General features: G+C 35.9%; 1 protein-coding gene across 1 annotated transcript in view; it reads left to right on the forward strand.

Annotated features, from left to right (window-relative positions):
• Positions 1 to 20,691, forward strand: part of FZL (FZO-like protein) — a 171,484-nt gene that overhangs the window by 20,540 nt on the left and 130,253 nt on the right. The gene's annotated exons all lie outside the window — the stretch shown is intronic.

Genomic DNA, 20,691 nt, shown 5'->3' on the forward strand with positions numbered 1-20,691 from the left:
CAAGGTCACAAGCAAGAATGATAGAACATAACATTGCTGCCTTCTTCCATCCAAGGGGATGTGTAGTTTCCAAGGGCATATGGCATGAATCGTTGCGACCCAACTACCTGTTGAAACTTAGCCCAGAAATCAAAGATAATAACCAGCAAATAGAAAGAGAAAAACTGAAACAAAGAACACCAGAAATATCTTGGGAAAACCCTTCGAGAATGAAGGGAAAAACCCAGCCATAGAACAAAAATATATCTTTATTGATGATAAAAATTTAAGTGTACAATGCTTATTGCATGATGCGAATATATAACAATAGAAGAGACTCTTCATATTCTAACTGAAGGTCTCTTGAGTTTCTCAAAACTCCTCTAATTAAATGACTCTTCGAATATTCATGTCTCAATGCATGTGAATGACACATGTCATTTACATTTATAATATTACAAATTTAAACTTTAAGTGTCCTTTTCAGCTGAAGATGACAATAATGGTAATAACGTTCATATTTCCAGAGATAAAGATCTCTATCACAGCTACCATTTTCAACACTCCCTCTTAGCCAGAGAGAGATCTTTAGTTGAACAATCACACAAGACTACAACCAAAATGTTAATGGTATATATCCTATGAAAACATGAAACAAGCAATCATATTTATGGAATCACTCAATATGAAAACCTGTAACAATTAATCACATTCATGGAATCACTCAACATGAAAAGATTTGCAAGACTCACAGCTAAGCCTTTGTTCACGGACTCTCTCAACATGAACTGTCATGGAATCTCTCAACATGACATTCAACTCCCATCACAGAATCTCTCAACGTGATGACATCATGAACTCTCTCTACATGATGTTCACTATGGCATAGTGAAAGAGTTATCATAGCTGATCTTACAATCTCATTTATTCACACACGAATAGAAATATGCATAAAACAAGACTTTATTCCATTTAAGTCTCAAATTTTACGAATACCATGAGAGTAAAGGGGATTTCATAAACACTCCCTCTTAACTATGGAGCCTCCCTCTGAAGCACAAGCTCCCTGAGCTTTGTATCTGAATGCAATAATATATTTTTAATAATATCTTCGTCTATGTTGCATCCTTAAATCAGCCATATAAAACTATTGAACTCCCATAGAGCCAAACAATACTCATTAAGTATATGCTGCTTTCTCAACAAAAAAAAAAAAATCACAATACTTGGAATACAATTACCTCTCTGTCAATTTGTTCCCCATCTTTCAAGAAGATTGCCAAACACCAACTAATGACTCCAACAACATTATAATTCCTTATTCTTTGCCAGTTTGACATAATACCCACTCTCATGTCAAAATATATTACTACTTCATGATGGAGCATCAGTCACTCCCGACACAACAATTTTGTCGGTTATGAAATAAAAATAAAATGCAGGATGAACATTATTAAAGAGTCACTCTATGAAAGTAAATAACGCTTCTCCACCAATACCTTCAAAGCTTGAAAAAAATAAAAAAAATACCTGATGCGAGCGGTGACGGGATTATGATCTTACACTTTGATAACCTTTAATAAACTTCCTCATGTCAGTAGGTAAATCTTGATGACGTTTCAGGTCTTAAATCTCGATGACGTTTCATTTCGAATCTTTCTTTAATGGACGAGGACATAAATCTTGATTTCATTCATTTCACAGTCACCATTGATAATGACAAGATCACTTGCAAAATTACAACATAAACAAATTCGAACTGAGAGCCCTTCTCATTATATGGTTATGCTACTACTGTGGTAAGATGACTCCAGTCGTTCAGTGTAGTCGACGCTGAAATAGAATTTTTTCGACTTCAAAGGATTAATCTGAATTCGACTACAAGATGTCGTCTTTGACACTATGAGTTATGAGAGTGATCTTCTGTTCTTGGGCTTCCCGCACTGTCTTGAAATGACTTTATTACATGCAATCACATCTAGATCGCATTTGCAGTTTCTTCATTAGATTATGGCAATTTGATAAGTTTTGCTTTGATATCTTATAACTGTGCGAATGAAGAAGATGACTTCATGGTTATAATCGTCAGTTATATGATGAAATGCCCCACATTAAGGCAATTGCTGGTGCTGCTTGTGCTTGGGCTTGAACCCCCGCACATCCAGGTGTTGCAATGGAATCCACTCCATCGGATCTAATTCGCACCCACACCCAATCTGATATACCAATCTTGGAACAAAAACTACAATAGAATTATCTTCATGGAATCCATTTGCTCGCTGGCCCCTTCACAAACGTAAATCTAACACAAGGTGGGAAGTGATAGAACACAACTTTATTGGTTTCTATTGGTGGTAGATTCCGACAGAATATAAATAAAGTAGCTCGACTTAAATCCCCCTGTCAGCTCTTGGTCGATCCTGAAGCGCTAGGAGAAAAGGCTAGCTCTCGAATCCCAAATACTATCATGCTAAAAACATGTAAAAAAATAGCAGATCTAATTGCTCCATCCTATCTGATTGAAGATAGGACAAATTTAATTTCAATATCAAGATGAGCTCACGCTAGGATCAACAACATATCCATGGATGGAATTTTGACAGAATTAACATGGCTCTTTTCACATAAACAAGTAAACGTTAATCAATATGGATGATCATACAACACTTCACACATAAATCCCTTTAAAAAAACATTGTATAGGCAAAATAAAATCCTTAGAGAACTAAGGCAAAGGTAGGTATCCTGAAATCCAACCATGCTCTGATACCATGTTGAAACTTTAGTCCAGAAATCAAAGATAATAACCAGCAAATAGAAAGAGAAAAACTGAAACAAAGAACACCAGAAATGTCCTGGGAAAACCCTTCGAGAATAAAGGGAAAAACTCAGCCACAGAACAAAAATATATCTTTATTGATGATAAAAATTTAAGTGTACAATGCTTATTGCATGATGCGAATATATAACAATAGAAGAGACTCTTCATATTCTAACCGAAGGTCTCTTGAGTTTCTCATAACTCCTATAATTAAATATGACTCTTTGAATATTCATGCCTCAATGCATGTGAATGACACATGTCATTTATATTTATAATATTACAAATTTAAACTTTAAGTGTCCTTTTCAGCTGAAGATGACAATAATGGTAATAACGTTCATATTTCCAGAGATAAAGATCTCTATCGCAGCTACCATCTTCAACACTACCTACTCCTTGGTCATACTAACTACCAACAACATAATTAGCATTAACACTTTTCACCACACACATGATCCTCAATGGCTTAACAAATTTTTGCCGACAACAATTGAGGGAGGCCTGAACACACAACAAGTTGAACTTACTGTTATGAAAGGTAAAAGTGTAAGTATTCACTATTTATGCCTTCTTTCCTGTGCAAGCCAGTCTCCTCACCAACTTAAGAGACTCCTAGTAAAGGCTTTTTAATTGCTGAATTATTCAAAAAATCTAGGAGCCCTCCTGCAATCCCATCCACTTCCCTAATTGCCCTAGTATCCCTGCATTTTAAACTCATGGAAGCATTTCCTCTTTATCCCATCCGACATCATTTAGGGCTGGTATAATAAGATCTTCTAACTTATAGATCAGAAAAAATGAACCAGGGAAGCAATCCTATTGATAACTTTTAGGATAATACCAATTTTCCTCATACGAGGAACTCCCCTATTAAAGATTTGTGCATCCACATTGCGTCATAAAATAAAAATAACGCTGTAAATGGATTACTTAAATTCACATTATTTCAAGTTCTCAGCAAGCCTACACTTTCAAGCTATTTGATTTTATTTAAGCAATTTACAAATGATCAAAAACAGTAAGAAAACTATTGTAAACTGTTTTGAAGCTGGAGGTTCAGGGTATCCTTAAGCATTTTAATCAGAACATATTAACTAAAACTTAAGAATTATTCGGGATCCATACTGCTGATCTTCATCAAGAAGGAGCTGCTGCTGCACAAAAGGTTTAGCGATACAATATGTGAATGTAATATACTTAACCCGATATTTTCTCAAACTCTGTTAACCTATCTCAGTTTTAAATAAATAAATTCATGCGACGATTTTCAGATTTCACTAGCAAAACCCCATTAAATCACCAGATATAAAGAAGTCTCAAATATTATTGCAATAAATCTCCAGCAGAAAAACGTTTTTAAAAATAATGTTTCATTGAAGTTCTTCAGTAAAATGATTAAGAAATCCAATTGTAGATGCAGTAACTACAACAAGATTGGATAATAGAAAGATGAACTTGTAATACAATGTGAAACCTCTGCATGATGTCTCCAACTAACAATGGGATTCCTTCCACTATCCAAGCTTGAGGGTCTCTATCCTCTCGCTGAAAGCTGAAACTTTTGAAACTAACTCTCCAAGAGATAAAGTGAAATCCAAGTCACAAAACCATGTATGGTGGAAATGAGCTACCTCTTCCCTTTTTAATAACAAATAGGTGACTATACATTCCCCTTTCTGTTTCTTTATTTCTTTTTTTTACATTAATACCTTTCCCTCACTTAATAAAATACAGTGCCCATAGATAATAAGGTGACATTAACAATATGAGCTTAAGTTATAAAGTCACTTTATATTAAATTAGTTAAATTTTCAGCCATTAAAATATCTTATCTGATGGACTTGAATATGCATGTGTGATAGCTCGTCAGAGAGATCTCGACAAGACACTTCTAGTCCAACATTGAAATGCCAAGGATGCTAAGCCTGTTGACTTATTGAAAATAGTAAGTGTCTGGAATCCCACTGAAACAAACCTAACTAGCTTGCAATTGGAATCACCTAGGCCAAAAATTGCTTTGATTCTATAGAAACTTGGTTTGCCCATGAGACCAAGGCAAAATGAGCTAATGGCGCAACAAAACTCAGTGGCTGGAATAGAGGACATGACAATCCTGTTGTGAGGTTTTCACACCATCGCCCCAAAATTTTTTGGGGACCCTCCTTTTCGGGCAAGCCTTGGCAATTTTTTGGAATTTTTTCAATTGCCTTAGCAAATTTTTCAAAGTTGTCCAAAAGTTTTCGATTTGAAATTTTTACACCTTGGACACCTTCGGGCTAGGAGGGATGTGGTTGGATTTTTTTTTTCACCCGGTGCGAAACTTGATTTTTTGGAACATGTAATTTTATCCTTAGGCTAAACAAAATTCAAAAGCAACGTTTTTTTCGATGGTTAGAACAATATTTGACAGGATAAAATTGCAAAATTTTGGACGTACCGGATTTTGGAAATTGGAAATAATTGTATAAGCTTGAGCATTTTCAAAATGATTTTTTTTAGATTTAATTGTTTTCGAAAATCTTGAATTTTTCGGTGAAGAGAGAAATTTTTGATAGTGAAATTAAAATTGGAAAATCAATTTTAAATGCTAGAAAAATGATTTATTTTGGTTAAAAAATTAAATTGCATTGCAAAATTGAAAGTGGATTAAATTGCAAAATCTCATTAAATTGGTTGAAATATTGCTTAGGAGATTTTTAAATGTAAAAAAAATCTGGTAATTTGAAATTGAAAATTGATTTTAGCTTGCTAAATTCAATTTTAATGATATTTTAATTGATAAAATGTTTTTAAATGAATTTTTTTAATAAAGATGCTAATTTAATTTTGCTTTCCTCCAGGGCAAGTCAGCCAGCTTGGAGGGACATGAAAATTTTGGTATAAGAGAGGCTCCCCCTCTCTCATCTCCTCATTCCATCTTCCTCCTCCTCATGTGTTGAGCAATTTTTCTGTAGAAGGGCAGCTTGCAAACTTGGGCGATTAATTTGGGTAGATTTTTCTTTGCTTGGTGGCATTTTTCTTCTTCTATCTTGGGCGAATTTTTGCCATATGTCAGATTTTGGAGTAGATCTGAAATTTTCTTGCTTAGGCGATTTTTCTTAGGGTCTGATTTTCTTCCAAAGGCTGCGGTTTCAATTTCCAGATTTGGGCGATTTTGTTGGTGAAGAAGCTATGTGATCCAAGGGTTTGATTTTGGCAAATGTGGGCAATTTGAAGGAAGTCAAAGTTCTGATTTTTGCTAGGGCATCATTATTTGCAAGAAGGTTGAAATTTTTGAGATATGATTTGAACTTGAAGAGGGCCCGATTATTGGTCAAGGCAAATTTAAGGTAAATTCTATTCATTTTTAGAGGTGAAGATTGGTTTAAAGGCAGATTCTATTCCTTGTTCTTGCTTGGTTCGTTTCTCGTATATTCTTCTTGCATTCATCATCCACCACTTCATCATTCCATTGATAGGTTGAAGTTTGGAGAGATAAGTGTAGATTTTATGATAGGACACTTGGAGAGGCAGAAATAAATTAGACCACCCTAGGTTGAAGTTGGGAGATATAAGTGTAGTCCATCCTAAGGTAACGAAGAGGCAGAAATAAGTGGTAGTCCCACCCCTAGGTTGAAGGTTGGAGATTGATAAGTGTAGAGATAGGACTTGGCTAGGCAGAAATAAGTTAGATTCCATTGATAGAGAGAAGGTTGGAGATTGATAAGTGTAGTCTATATCATTTAGAACGAAGGGGCAGAAATAAGTGTTTAGGATGGTACATGTTAGTGCAAGCAAGAACCCAAAGGGAATGAATACCAAAAAAGACAAGGAAGACATGATGCTTAAGACCACTTTCTTCTCGAAAGTGAAGTGGATAAGTGATACCAATATCGATACAGTGAACATGATATAGTTAAAGGACAGATTGAAGGAAGGACAATCCCCCATGGCAAAGAAGATCTACAAGAGTGGAATTGTACACGCGACGACTTTCCTCCTACCTTGCCTTGTCCGAAATTGGTAATGGAGTGTGCATCCTAGTTTGATATTGTTACCAAGTCCATAATTTTTGATGAAGGGAAGAGAATGTTGGCCAACATCGGCGGACAAGTGGTTGAAGAAACATTTAATATTCCCCAATATAAAATCATGACTGTGGTAATGATGGATTAGGAAGCTAAGTTATTTTAGGATAATCAGGAGGCTTTCTTTATTCACCTAAAGCAAAATTGGTTACACGAAGGCAAGAAGGGAGTCACCAAGTCGTCAAAGCTCACTAAGTCAGATTTCAAATCAGAGTATGGTGATCTCATTGTGCTTCTTAGTCGGATCATGGGCTTAGCTCAAGGTATGCAATTCGAAAATTGGATGTATTATTTTATTGATGAAATTGAAAATGGAAAGAGAAGATTTGATTGGGCTAGGATTATAAGCAAGAATTTAGAATTGCAACTTAGGACAATGCAAAATCAAAAGCAATTCTATATGGGGTCCTACCTCTTTTATTTGATTTAGAGGCGGTGAAAATTGAAAAGTGAATCTCAAGGAAGAGTGAATTTCAAGGAAGAGCAATTTTGGAGGGAGTGATTTGAAAATATTTGAGGCTAGAGACCAAAGGGATAATTCAAGTGGACAAGAGGAGAATGTCAATGAGACAAAATTTGGATCGAGATTGGATGAACTGGGGAAGGTTGCCATCAAGAAGAAACATTTGGGCACCCTTGCCTCCCTTAATGCCTTTATCAGATACGCGAAAGAATATGAGAAGGATCATGAGAAAACACTGCAAGCAGCAAGCAACAAGATGAATTCAGCTGAGCTTAAGATAAAACATACACCTTGCCCTCCCATGAAGGAAGTCAACGACAAGCTAGCCAAGTTCATCACTTTGGCTAAAAAGATGAAAGAAAAGGGTAGAACTATATTAGAAGATCATTTGATGTAAGCCCAAGTGGAAAATTCTCCTTCTTGGGTAGGATAGGTGTCTGATTTTGATTGGCTACCATTTTGGTGCCTTCTCATTGGTTGCCACTTTTCTTTTTTTTTCATTGGTCCATTGATGAGGTGGCGTCTTCTAATTGGCTGATGGGGTGGCAACCCTAATTAGGGTTTCTAGGATCCAATCTGGATCGTTGGTTTTGCCTCTTTATCCCTACCGTTAGTTGTAATTTTGGCCTTTATATAAGGCCATTTGCTCTCATTTGTAAAGGATCAGAGAAAATTGTTGCTAAGATAATACCAAAATTGCCTCTCTTTATCATTGTTGTGACTTGCATGGTTTCTACTTCCAATAGTTAGAATAAGATTTTCTTTGAAGTTGTTAAAATAGATTTCATTTCAAGTTGTTAAGTAGAGAGAAAAGTAGATGGATAGTTGCATGGTAGTATTAGTGGATGTTTGATAGGGATCTATAACTAGGCCACTAGCATCCTGGTGGCTTGTTGGGAAGCCTTGTGTGGTAAACTAGTTCCTTTCCCTTGAATCATTGCATCTATGGAGGTAGAGCCAACGGTTAGCTTTCATTAGATTCGATCCTCATCCATTTGCTAATCTTTCCATTCATAGGAGTAGGAGTAGAGCAGTGAGTAGTTTAGTATTTGGAGTTTTCAGGAAAGAAGTAAGGAAAACATCATTTGGCATTCACACCAAATCACCATCACTATCATCCCAAAGTCCAATTTATCCTCAAATGAATAACGTAAGGCTGCCTACGTGATTACCATTAAATCACATTGATAACTGAGTTAGTATTCATAAGTGTAAGGAACATTGGAGTTTTTTCTCATGTCTTCATGAGTATTAACTTTTCAAGAGAGGAATTGAGTGTTTGATATCCCATATCAAGTGTTCAATTGCTATATGTTATGTAGTGGTACAAAACCGACATCAACAAATCCTTCTTCCCAAAGATTGGTTGTCCCCAAGCAACCTGCATCTATAAGCTAGAACCAAATGCTTGGATCCTAGATTTGCCTGAAAGCTGATACTTTGTCTAACCGCTGCGCTACACTGGTGTAAATATCTCTAACCCAAGAATCATAAAACAACTCAACTTGAACCTAAATACCAATCAATTGGATATCCAATATCCACAATTTCTCATGTGTATACTCAATTAGGACAACCTTCCATGTGCTGCTATCATAAAAAGAAATGCTCACTACTCAACTGAGTACCTCACTCCAAATGTAAGTACACACCCCTCTAATATCACAAGGTGGGAGGAGCTCAACAATATACCAATCTTCATTAAGAATAGAATGCAATAAATCACTCCTCCCAACTCCCTGATCCATAACCATTTATGTGAATGCTCCACCTAGATCCCAAGTGCAGACTTGTGTGATGCCTTTGATATCAAAATCTAGCTTTTGTAATATTTGCACCAATGGAGATGACAATTCCTGCCCAACTGACACAATCACTAGGCCACTATGTTGGAAATGGTGGGGCAATTTAATTGTTTGTGTCACGAGAGTGATCATCTCAATAGAGAACAACTTAGAAAGCCAACTTGTCATAAATCCATTAATTGTACAAGTATATATGCCATCCCATTGTCCAAATCTCACACACACGAGGAATCCACAAAAATCAAGATAGGCCCATGGTGATCATCAGACTTCTATCACTCAAATTTGAACTCTTCGCCATGCTAGAAATGGTGAAGCCCATCAGTGGAACCCACCCAAGCTATATTGCTAACTCTTCCAATACTTGGGTCCCAAAGCAAACTACTCTCTCATCGATTGACCATAAGGAGAAACACACCACTAAAGGAGTTTGCAACCTCACAACTACATCCAACCTTTGCAAGACCCCTATGGATGTGCAGACTCTACAAGTAACCTAGGTGGTTGCAACTGACACCATAATCACCCTATAACCCTATGCCTACATGAGATCTTTGTGATATAGAAGTATCCAACCCTGTTTGACACATCGTAAAAATGGAAAATTGACAGGTGCCCCCGTAAATGATCTCTCATTATTACCTTATTTAGATACTTGTAGCCTCTATTCCCGTCTTTTGGAGACGATAGATCTCCATCCCTCAATGGATGATACCAACTCTGAGCCAATCCACACCCGTGGCTCATCAAATCCTCTACATGGGGGTCAATCTATAATGTCCTTGTCATAAAATGAACAAGATATTAAAAACTTTGTTTATGGGATCGATTGATTTAGTATATCTCGGACCCATTTCTAATTTTAATTATTTCGTAGGTGTTTGACGTGTCTTGTGTCCACACTTAGTTTTCGCCTCGATGGGGTATATATGTCCGTCGGGCTGTTTTGTTTGGACATGCAACTTGATTTATTATTTTGTATTGTGAATTCATATTAGAATTCTGTATTCATGATTTCAGAAGTGAAAGACCTTCCCTATTTAGCCTGTGGTAGTTTCAATGGGACTCCCAACCTACCCTAGTCTGCATATTGATTCATTTGCTTGGGCCCGCTAAGTTTGAGCACTATCTTTGTAACAATTGGCAAACATCATTGTTTGTTCTTTGCTTGGCAAATACTTTATGCAACTGGTGTTCTAATATTATCTTAATTGGTGGCTACCATTGGTAATTCATTCACACCTAAGTAGAACGATTGATCCAACTGCCCGACTTACAAGTCTTAAGCATTTTGAATTACGAAACATACAAATGTGTATGACATCCAACCTACACATATCGTACGGTCTGATTGCATACCATACATCTGTTACTTATCATCGTACGAACTAGTGGTGACATATCTTCATCGTAAGACCACTAGTCTCTCCACTTTACCTTGTTTTCCCTCGCTTGGCGCATAAACACTACTTGCTGTACATTGTAGAAACAATCCCTCATTGCCACCTTAGGATATTCCTCCCTTGCACCATACAAACACTGTTTCTTGCCATACCTATACGACATTAATTTTACCTTTACGGCATTAATTTTACTTGTATGACATTGAATTTAACTTTCAGCTAGCTTTATTAGAGGTAAGAGGAGTTGTTCTTCAGAATCATCGAGGAGGAACATTACAATGGTATCAAAGCTAGTGATCCTACTAGCTCGTGGATAGTGAATGAAAGTTTATAGTTGGAAACAAAGATGGTCCAACTATGTTGATAGAATGGGAGATTGACATGAACCCACTCTTGCTGAAGTCATGGCGTTACTGAGGGAGTTTTCAAGGAATCAAAAACAAATTAATGATACTCAACAACTCATGGAAGAAACATTATAGAAATTGGCTGAAGGTAAAATATCTTGTGAAGATAATGTCATAGCAACGACTCAGTTACTGGAAAGGCAAATCCCCATTCAACACGTTCTTGACCTTCCATGCCAACCTTCCCTCCACGAATGGAGGTGCCTCATGAAGGAAGAGAACCAACCTTTGAAGAAGTGCAAGAACAACTATGAAAAGATTAGAGGAATGCAAATATGGAATTAGACATATCATACAAAGATTACATGGAATTAAGAATGAGATATTTAGGTGGCAACAATCGTGGGTATTTCAATGATGATATCAAAAGAAAATTAAGTAAGGTGAATTTGTCTCCATTTGATGGATCAAGATCAATATCAACATAGGCATTGGTAATGAAAGCCAATACCTACTTCCAGCTCAACTTGATACCAAAAGATGTAATGTCCCCCTTCTAAACTGATTATCAATTGTAAAACTCTCTTCTTTGTAAATACTAAATATCCTCTACAAGAGTTCTGAATATCTCTTTCTCATTTTTACGTCCATTTGACTTAATACATCTTAGTTTGGAGACTCATGTTTAGAAGAGGTATTTCTAGAATAGATTTGATTATTCTGATGCAAAATGGATAGAATATATGCAATTGTTTCTCTTTAAATGTTTTTACTTGTTGATCTCAATGACTCGTCCTTGATTATAAGCTACATTGACTTAATGTATGTTGTTAGTACCAGTCCGGCCACTATATAGTTTATGCTTGTAATCTATTTTCTTATATCTCCTTATTTCATGGATGCTAGACTTTAGCTCGATTATTGAGTGTTTAATTACTACATTCTATTACTCCAAGCCTAGACGTTGCTGAGAAGAAGAAGATAAGGTAGTTGTGAGTATTGTGGGTTCGCCTATTCTCCAATTCCCTAATATTCTTCTTGATACGATTGATCTAGTAGACACCTATTACACATTTTTTATCAATGTATGCATTGAAATCATTATTCAATGTCGACCGGGTGTTTTGTATTGATAACAACAATATAAGGTCCTCGATTTATGTCTTCTAAATGCATGTTTTCCTTTTCATATTATCTTCTAAGATAATATGGTATGAACTTGTTCCTTCTTCCTCGATTGTAGATACTTCTATGCATGCAACATACAAGTGATTGTTGTGATGAAGCTTGTCAAGGATGGGGGTAATTTCTTTGTTACTTCCTCACTCTACTCAAGTGTTTGAAGGCTTCTCTCGATTTTCTCCTATGTAACACTCGTATCCTTCTACTAGTGCTTGGATGGTATGACGTTTGGCTTGGATTGATTTGTCAACCTTATGTGCTAACTATTTGTTCACAGTGGCTATGCCAGTATTCTCCTTTGGATATGACTTCTGAGTATTTCCTCCTTGCTCTGCACATCGAGTATGTTGGAGTCTGTCCCGTGATTGATATTGTCAAAATAATAGTTATCCCACAATGCTCGCCTTGTTTGTAATCATTTGCATTGACTTTTCCTCTGGCCACTGTATGTTGCAATTTCCTTCCTTCGATAATGACCATCTCTTCACCATTTTAAATGCTCTAGATGGTTCCTCATTTGATGTGAGTCTTATATCAATGAATCTGATTTGGTCTACTGCTACCATATTGTTTTACTTGTACAAACTGGTTTAATGTCAAATGATATAAACCCTATTGTAAATCATTATCATCGTTACTGGCTCGGAAAAGATGGAATTTTGTTCACTCGATCTGCAGTTTCCCCCTTGCAATTCGATGGAATTTGCTTCTACTTCCTTGCTTGTGGTGTATGTACCTTGTATATCTCTAGTTCTTCAATGCCGTCCAGCTCTGATGTGCTTTCACCCATGGTTCCTTCCCTATTCGTTCCCCTTAAAAAACTTTTGATCGGTTATTCCTTATAGACTCCTGTATGCTGAAGCGTTGTGTCTAACTCTTGAATGATGAAGAGTCGTGTCCATACTTCCAATGATTATACAGGAATGATCTGTTGTCCATGCCCTATCATCTTCTGATGGTCTAATACAATCTCCGTTGAATAGTAAGGTCCTTTATACATGCGTGTAGTTGTATGTTGGGTTTATTTGCCCTCTAGAATTTGATATTCCCCCTCATTTGCATTATGATTAACCCTGATGAATAGTGTTTGGAAAGAGGCTTTAGAAAGGTCATGACCATTGGTCACATGGTTATTTATTTAAATATAACTTATTTGTTTTGTTGTTCCAACACTATAACATAGTTTTATATTAATATATTTCAATGTATTCTTATTTATTTTTATTTTATTTTATTATGTTTGTCAAGTTGATCTTTAACTTATCTAATTAATTTTATTAAATTATTATTATTGTTCATATTTTTTTCTATTTTTTAATATTCATCATTTTAATCATACCATCATATATGATATGATTATATTGATTCTTACTAATTTCTGATTATATTTATGATAAATAATAATAAATAATATTATAATTTAGTATTATGTATTTTATTATCTATTTATTTATTATTAAAATATTATAAATATGGGGACATGACAAAAGATGAGGCAATTAAATTTGCAGCACTCCATCTGAAGGGAGTGGCACACAAATGGTGGCATCATGGCATACTTACTTTCGGAATGACCAAGTAAACACTTATGCCGAGTTTATAGAAAAGATGGTAGATTAGTTTTATGGCAAAGTTCCATAACTAAATTATAAAGAATTGGCACAACTAAGGCAAACTGGGTCAGTGGATAACTACATCACAAAGTTTTAGAGACTTTCTATACTGGTTACAAATGTATCAGAAATATGACAAATTGTGGACATATTTAGTGCTTCTACTTCTCCCTCCTGATTTAGACTGATCCCTCTCGTAATTAATCTAGATTCTTCTCAAGTGCAGTCATTTTAAGTTGATCAAATTTTGGTAGTGATATTGCTATCAGAATTTAACTGTGTAGTACTTGAGTCAAACTCATTAACCCATATTTCATGAGTAGTGATTCAACATGAATCCATTTCTCATGATAATAAATGGAACACTTAACACTCATTGGCACTGGGACTTCCCAGGAGGTCACCCATCCCATTACTACTCCATCTTGAGCGTGCTTAACTACGGAGTTTCCTCCATGGTTAAACCTCACTCTGCTTGCAACCCCATTTGCAAAACCTTCACCAAGTGTTGTGCCTTATGAACCATTCATTAGAAAGCCCATTAAGCTCATCAATTGATAAGTAGGAAATTATCACAATTTGACTTGCTGTAGAAATTATCTTTTATCAAATTTTGGTAGTTGGGATGTGCACAGATTCATTGGATAAAGGATTCCCAAGAAGTTGGTAACCCTTGAAGGGCTATTGAGGATAATTCCTTGCCGATCTACATTCCAATAGTTGAAAGTTTTATCTTTTAATTCCAAAATTCTCATAAAATATGATGTAATTGTTTCTCCTTCATTTATCTTGATATGAAGGAGTTGTTGTTTCAAGGTAAGCAGTCTGCTTGTATTATTGATTTCAGTTGTGTTTTGAATAGTCACAAACATATCATAGGAGTGTTAAGAATGTTACCTTCTTAGTGAATTTGAAACATCTAAATGGTATATATATATATATATATATATATATATATGAATTATCATTCTCATATGGTATAAGGTATTCGTATCTGATGTGTTTGTATTGATTCATCAGACCTTTGTTATCCCACACCAATTTAGCATCGGGTGTTGTTACCTTGACTCACACTGATTGAGTATTGGTGTCCCTGCATTAGTTCATACACTGATTAAGTAATCGTGTATCGTGTCTTATGTTACTCACCGATTAATATTGGTTATCTTGTGGTTAGTTTTGATACAGTGCAATTATGTATATGTTGAGGCATGATCACGTAGGGTCATGCCCCTACGTGATTATGTTTCAACATATATATACTTGCCCATTTCAATCTGCAGATCATATCAATTAAAGTGGCAATCTTGATCTCAGATTTAAATCAGAATACAAATACTCATAAATCAGAGATATATTAGATTCATATATTCAGGAAATACTCTCATAGACATTGATAGTAATTATATTCAGATTCACACAAAAGGAAGAAATCAAGGGTTCGAATAGAAACTAAAGTTTTCTCCAAGATCAAAGTAATCTCAAGCAGAAATTTTATTTGTTTAGTCTCCTCCAATCAAGATCTAATAAACTTTACAAAGAGGTTGACAATTTTGATATAGTTGGAAGTATATGATCCTTTACAACATCTATAATAATTTTCATGGCTTTATTGTTATGCCTTTTCCAGATTGTTTTATCTGGTTCATTGTCAGACATGGTTTTGTTTTCTTCCACATATGGTTCCAATTCAAATCTCGAAGAATGATCATTATTTAAATTCGCCATGATATGAAGTTTGATGCACCTTCAAGTATGTCCTCAAGTCTGACACCGTTCACCATGGTAGCACTTTTGATTTGATTTTGAGTAAGTCTGAAGTATGAGTGAAGATTTCAATATCTTGTTTAAACTCTGTCGGTTAGGCTCTGATACCATGTAAAAGGAATGTGGACTGCAGATAGAGTGAACAATAATTAATTAATTATTTATTTCAGACTGATCAACCAATATTCTGGAGATGCTGTCAATATGAAACTGTTACTGCAGATCTACTGTCTTTTATTGTTTCTTTACTCTGCTTGAGAATATAATACAAACCAATGATAATATCACTGCTGATCTATATATATTGTGACTATTCTGTAGAGTACTGAAATTGCCGAGACTCTAGTAATAATCACAGAGGTAATAGTATGTTATGAAGTGATATTTTCCCAACTGTGATTATGTCTATCTTATATGGAATTAAGTGTCACCCCACCCCACACAAGGGCATGACACTATGTAGCTTATGCCACAGGTTCATGTCTCTACGTGGTGACCTTTACTTATTAATAGTTATAGCCCGTGATTTACTGGGATTTATTATAATGCCCATAGCAAGTATCAGGCCTTGCTTTAATTTAGGCTTAATGCATTTGCTGGGTTAAAGGGATGTTTGCGTTTGATCGATTTGTTATATTTAGATCATAATGATATTCAGTTATATATATATATATATATATATATATATATATATATATATATATATATATATAAGAGCACGAATATATTTACAATAAATATATATTATGATTTACAATATAAATCAATCCGACATATGCTATATCATAAACAAAAGTTTGAATTATAATAAATTATTATACTTCTTGCTTAAATATTGGTATATATCATAGACTTTACTAAATAAACCTCAAATGCAAATCTCCATACTTTTAAAATTAATCATAAAGTGAAAATTAATTAATGTTTATGATCCAAATAAATAGCTTATCTAATCCTTTAATTGATTTATTCAAAATTTTTGTGCTCCTTGCTTGAGTTTGACGCTAATGAGCCCTTGCCAAAAATAGCTCTGACCATAATTTGACTTATTGTAAATAGTAAGTCCCAATTTGGAAGCTTTGTCGAAGTCCCCATAACTCCATGCTACTGCCAACTGTTCAGTTGCCTATAGTGCCTCTCCCATTTGATTTCTGTAAGTCATCCTGATGGATGCAACCTTGACGATCTTGCTTGGTGAGGGATTGTGATTAGGACCAAGAGTGGTCTACACCTTGAGGTGATGGGATTTATGTGACTGTGTTAGTTACTTTGATTATGTTTATGGCTGATTTATGAGATTATGATGTGCTATATGGTTCACTGAGGTTTGTGCCAGTGGTTACTAGGATCGATTTGGTATCATGTGTTGTTCCGTGATTACCCAGAGATGTGTGCAGAGATTGCCTTGTGTACTATTATCTTGCTGCACTGGACTAGGTTCCTGTAGCAGTGGTTAGTCATGTATATGACTGTGTTTGCTTATGTGTTTTAAGTGCCTTTTCATATTGTTTAAACAACTATTATTAAATGCTTAAATAATGAGAAGTGAATTGTCCATGTTGGATTCATTGGTTATGTGTTGTAGATATTTACCTTGTTATATTTGGATCCGACAGATACTTGTTACTCATGTTATGTTTTACATTTGAGATGACAATATGTTTTATGATGATATCTGGTATTCCGGTATTTGGATAGATCTCTGATTATGTTATGTGATGGATTTAATGCTATGGTTATTTACTTCATTCTTGCTTCATTATGCTATATGCGAGCGTGAGTGATGTAAATAGATTATTTTAGTATAATTGAATAAATGGTTAAATTAGGTGATTCAATGCATTTATTGCTTTGGCTAAGTTATTATGTGCAACTGCACTTGATTGTGTATTTTAGGGTCCGTTTGGTTTGTGGAATTTAGAAAACCTAGATTTCTACAAACCTTGGTTTGGCCAAATCAAGGTTTTGCAAATCTTCATTTCGATTTTTGGGATTTTACTTGAACCGTTTGTTTCGCTCAGAAGATGCATGTGAAGACACATTTTTATGTGTAAGCTTGGAGTTGAAGGCAAATTTCAAAAAATAGTTCAATCTAGTGTTTTTACACTCCTTAAAAAACATAACTAGGTTTTGATTTTCAATTCCTACTTGCTAGTAGGAAGTTGGAAAACTTGGTTTTGAGGCAAAATTGGAAGTCCGGTATGCTAATTCCATTTTGCCAATTTTGAAACAAACGCAAAAATTTTCAAATCCGGATTTTGAAAAAGCCAATTCTTGTCATCTTCTAGGAACCAAACGGACCCTTAGTGTGGAAGATTTATATCCCTGGCAGTGGCACATGGAGTTAGTGATTCAACCATTCATATTTTACCAATGTTGTCCCTATATGGTTGATGTATCCTTATTTAATTGATTAATTAATCCTTTCGGTGATTATTAAATCCGAACTCATTTGCATTATGTGATTAGACCAATGAGCATGTTTGTGCATTTAGAGGTTTGCATTGTCGCAAAAGTTGTTACGAGAATTTCTGTGATGTTTGGATTTTCGTGCTTTAAATTTTATTGAATTTGATTTTTGGTAGCTTTACCATGGATGAATTCCTATTTCTAGGAATAACCAATTTTCGTTTGGGTTGATTCGAGGTTTAACTAAGTTGGCTGGTTATTTGCCTTAATCGATTATTCACTCGAAAAGTGAATAAGTATTGAAAAATGAATTTAATTCCTCACTTCTCACTTTTGAATTAGAAAGTTTGAGAGTAAAACCCAAAATCCTCTTCATGAGCATTTACTGTTCTGTTCGTTGTGGGAGCTATGGGTGTGGGACCGTTGCGAGATCGGTCTCGTTGGATCTAGCTCGGGGAGACCTTGAATTGCCACGATTTTTGGCTACTTCTGCGGATTTTTACTTTATGGTTCGAATTCTCATTTTGCCCTTTTGGCTGTGACATAGGGCTCTCCCGTTTTATTGTTTCAACTTCGTTTTTACTTTTATTTTTGGTAGCCGTTTGTTTAGGAGCTTGAGAACTAGTGTTCCCCTCTATTTTTGTATGCTAGCTGTACCCGGTTGGGCAGGTATGACCATTTCCCTGTTTTTTGGGATGAGAGTTTGGGGTTTTGCACTGTTATAGTGGTCATTTTTGCATACGGACTCCAAACCCAGATTTTATTGGATTTTTTTGTGGCTCTTGTGCCCTAAGACCAAATGGGTTTTCAAAGTTTTTGAGTTTTGAGATTTTTTGCCTTAATTTGCATGCTGCCCAGTTTTCTCGGGTTTTCTTGGCATGATGTTGGTCGTGGACGTGGATTATCCATAGGATGTCAGTCAGACCATTGTTGCATTGGGATGTGTGCCGCATCCGTACTCCTGACTTTGTGTTTGGTTGAGTGATTTTATGCCTTGTGTTATTGTTTCTTTTGGACCCTTGTTATTATTTTGTGGACACTAGGATTTGTGTAGAATCCGTACTCCTAGATTGAGGCTGGTTGAGTGAGTTCATGATGTTTGGTCGTGTAGCATCATTGGGATTCATGTAGAATCTGTACTCCTGGATTCAGGCCGATTGAGTGAGTTTATGATGTATGGTTTGATTGTTCTTGGGATTCGTATAGAATCCATCCTCCTAAGTTTGTTTTTGGTTGAGTGATATTTCGCTTGTGTTCTCATCCAGTCCTTGTGTTATGATCTTCGTGATGGTGGTGTGCCACACAAGAGCACGTGTGCGTGCATTTGTCGAGTGACTTGCAAGGCCCGATCTTCCGTAAAAGTTATGATCATTTGGGGTTAGGTTGGGAATATGCATGCTTACAGGCACTCATCATTGGATGAGCATGGGTAGGGTAGGGTAGCATATGGAGGGGACTTCTATTTTTGTAGCCTGGTGTCTGTGCCAAGAGCATTGCATGGGAAGTTTTAAGTAAGTGATAACTAAATAAAATGTATGAGTGGTAATAAAACTTAAGATAATTAAAATTGGATTGTGCGCCTTCCGTTAGGGAGAGTAGCTGCCAATACTGGCTTGGGCTTGTTGATGCCAAGCGATTCTCCATGATGTCAACCCCTACATAGTAGCCCACTGAGTGTCTAACTAGGATCTGTAGTACTTGCATTGTCTCATGTTCTTGGTTTCAGTCTTCATTATTGTTTAGTGTGAGTGTTAGCCATGGACATTTTACTTTTTGTGTTTGTGGTTGGATCATTATCTCCATCAGTACGACGAGAGTGGACCTATGGGTTCCACGTGGTTGAGAGGCATAGCTATCTTCACCACTGCCAGGGACTGGTGTACAGAGATGGTCTATTTTCCTAGTGTGACTGTTGCTGTATGTTTTCACTTGCTACTTTGGGTTCTGGAGTATGTTATCTTGTGATTTATGCTATTATTGGAATGCTTGGATATCATGTTAGATGATGTTAGTTTATTTCACGCATTCTTGTATTATGATATTTAGCATATGTTAGATGATGAGTTTGATTTATTGGAATATCTAGTGCTTTACTTTTAGCATGTTTGATTTCCTTATTCTTATAATGTAGTATGTTTTAGTAGTGATGTCCTCATAAGATAGCTCCGACGATTTGGTCGGTAGTTTGGGATGTTACGCATGAGGGATGGCTAGGACCTTCAAGGTCTCATGATGCTATTATTGTTGGGAGGAACCGTGCATGAGTTTAGCTATTCTTGTACATTGCGATGTTGCTTTCAGTACATTCTTTTACTGCTATGGTTTAGATGGATAGATGTTCCTCTTTCTTGTTTCATGACATCTTGTCATTTATGCACTCGAGTGTTCATTCCTCGATCTACGTGGATCTGATACTCCTCGGTGTGGAGGAAATCTTCTTTCTACCTTTTTATTTCATGTTTTTCTGGTTTGCTATTGTGGATCCTCGTGCAAGAGTGCAAATGTTTGCATGGTGTGTTGAGTTTCCTCATGCGGCTCATGGTATATTCTTGTACCAAACCCCACACTAGTGCAGTGCTTTTGACTGCTGATCCCGACATTTCCTTGCATGGCTTGGTGTACTTTCTCACGCGAAGAGGTGCTTCCTTGTGCAAGACTATTAGTTGTAATTTCTCTCTTGTGAAAAATAGGGGGCATCTGTGCTGTTTTTTGGAGAATGCAATGTGGACTTTTGAGTACCCTTTAGGAATGCTAGTGTTACCATGCTTCGACAGATCGAAGCTTTTAGGTTTTGTTGTCGTCTTGGATTTTCGTCGTCTGTTTGAGTGTGTT

Source organism: Cupressus sempervirens, chromosome 8 (assembly GCF_028749045.1).
Source record: "Cupressus sempervirens isolate cs-2001-9-10 chromosome 8, ASM2874904v1, whole genome shotgun sequence".
NCBI lineage: Eukaryota > Viridiplantae > Streptophyta > Pinopsida > Cupressales > Cupressaceae > Cupressus > Cupressus sempervirens.